Source organism: Micromesistius poutassou (assembly GCF_964030765.1).
Source record: "Micromesistius poutassou genome assembly, contig: SCAFFOLD_5762, whole genome shotgun sequence".
Lineage (NCBI taxonomy): Eukaryota > Metazoa > Chordata > Actinopteri > Gadiformes > Gadidae > Micromesistius > Micromesistius poutassou.
In genome coordinates this window covers 7,511-9,796 of record NW_028179872.1, presented here as the reverse complement: position 1 = coordinate 9,796, position 2,286 = coordinate 7,511, and the positions used below count along the sequence as shown (strand labels likewise).

The window sequence follows — 2,286 nt, the reverse complement described above, 5'->3', positions numbered from 1 at the left end:
CTTACACAAAAACACACACACACACACACACACACACACACACACACACACACACACACACACACACACACACACACACACACACACACACACACACACACACACATACACACATCTTAAAATCAAAAGTGGTTAAAATACGATGAGAGTTCACAAGTATGAATACTGCCAATGCATAACCATTATTTAAGAATGTGTTGATTTGTGGTGGTTTCTGTCTTTCTTTTAATCCCCAACAATCTTTCAAAACAAATCTATTTTAAACCTATTTTAACAAGTGTTCCTGGGTTTGATGCATTTGCTCCTATTCTTTGTTTGCAGTTTCAATCCATATTTATAATAGCTACAATGCATTCCTTACAAAGTGGAATAAATACCTAATTGCAGTGGCCAATTGTTAAATCCGCAAAACTCAATGGCAACTTAAAAATGGCAATTGATAATATGGGGAAATTACAGCACCACAGTAAATGCATTGACCTTTTTCTTTTACTTTTGTTTTCTTTTATTTACAAGAAATACTTACAATAGGGCTCCTATAAACCATTGTCAACCAAGCAATTAAGTGGACCACGAAAAAAAAAAAAGTCCCATGCTTGATCGTGAATTGACAATAGAAAGTTTTTATTTTACATTCATCGCTGACATGTTATTACATTCAGAATACCTGATTATAATAATACAGGTAAGAGGATACCTAAAAATACATTATACTTATAACTTATACACTTATATAACAAAAAAATCTTTGAAAAAGGCAAAAAAAAAGAAGAGAAAAGGCAGTCTTTTTTTTTTTTTTTTAAACTGTTTAAGCCACCACAGTGGGTTCTGTTCTCTCTCTGTCTCTCATTGACAAATTCTCCTGCGACTCCTGTCATTACGCCTCCCTTTAAGCTGGTTTCTCCTAGGCGTGCTTCTTCCTTTCGTTGGTCTGGGAGACTCTGTGGAAGCTCCTGCGGCCTGGTCTTCGTTCTCCTGCTGTACTCTTAGTCTGTCCGCGTCCACCTTTCTCATGGCTCTTTGGGTCCATGTACTGTTTGGGTCGGCGCAGATTTTACCCCCAATGTTTCTTGTGAACCTTCGATTGAAATGGGAAAGTAAACAGTCAATAGGAATCATGTTTAATTCTTATGCGCTCCACGGAAATGGAAATGAAATATTCAATTTCAATTCAGTTCAAAGCACATGCCGGTCATTGCCAGGTAGTTGGTCGTTGGGCTGTATGGATGTTTGTGTAGAGACTCACACAACAGCAGCGATACCACAGAATGTGGTTGGTTGATTCCTGTAGTCCACAATCGTATTCAAACGGGCTTTAGTGTCAGATACTGTGAGACAGCATCCTTGCACTGGTCCATGGGCTAAAGAAGACAGAATCAAGAAACACAGAGTTTAATTGAAAGCAAAAGTTTTGCTGAACATAATTTGGGTCAAGAAGACAAGGCAAAACTGTATCATGGATCATCATCAAGCACATTGTTACTTCATTTGAAGGCAGCCTGATGGCTGTTAGGTAAGGTGAGATGGGAGACTCACTTGAATAGACATTGCCGGTCCAGGCGGCGAGGAGGGTGAAGAAGACCAATCCCAGCTTCATGTTCTCAGTGAGCCTCTATAGCTTGATCCACTGTGGTCGCTGTATCCAGGCCGTGAGGAGTGATGGAGTCCAGATCAATGGAAGGAGCAGCCTTAAAGGACGGTTGTTCTGATGGGTGAAGTCTGTATAGCCCTGCAAATGGAACTTGACAGACAGAACTAAGGAACTGCTCTTCACCTCTCTGAAGACGGTATGGAATGGTCTATGTTCTCGGCCTTTTAAAACACTTGGCCATCCTTTCCACCCCAGCCAAACCCCCCACTCCTTTGTCCAATCGCCATCACTCTTTTCTTAAGAGGAAGATTCCGTGGTGGTCCCGTACAGAGAGGGTGGGTGGGTGGGCGTGTGTTGAGGGGAGGTGTGGGGGGGGGGGAAATACCATGAGACCCTATACTGCATTGTGACGGCTGCATCTCAGCAACAGACCACAAAACAGCAGCATCCTGTGTGAACACACATCTGTGTTCTCACTTTCGTGCATGCGCCGCACGTAGCCACACACAGGTGCCTGCATGTACTGTACCAATATTTACAAATACACATTTGCACGCAGAGTGTGTGTGTGTGTGTGTGTGTGTGTGTGTGTGTGTCTGTGTGTGTATAGGTTGTGGTATTTTGCCATCGGCGGGCTGCAGAGGCCACAGGTTGCAATAGAGTGACAAGAGAACAGGATGTCTGAGTAGCCTTTT

At 42.5% G+C, this 2,286-nt stretch overlaps 1 long non-coding RNA gene across 1 annotated transcript; it reads right to left on the bottom strand.

Moving 5' to 3' along the window:
* Positions 1 to 603: 603 nt before the first annotated feature.
* LOC311371317 lies at positions 604 to 1,836 on the bottom strand. Its single transcript, XR_014641051.1, has 3 exons — positions 1,537 to 1,836; positions 1,247 to 1,361; positions 604 to 1,078 (listed from the first exon to the last, which is right to left on the bottom strand). It is a non-coding gene; the product is annotated as an uncharacterized lncRNA (long non-coding RNA).
* Positions 1,837 to 2,286: the final 450 nt, after the last annotated feature.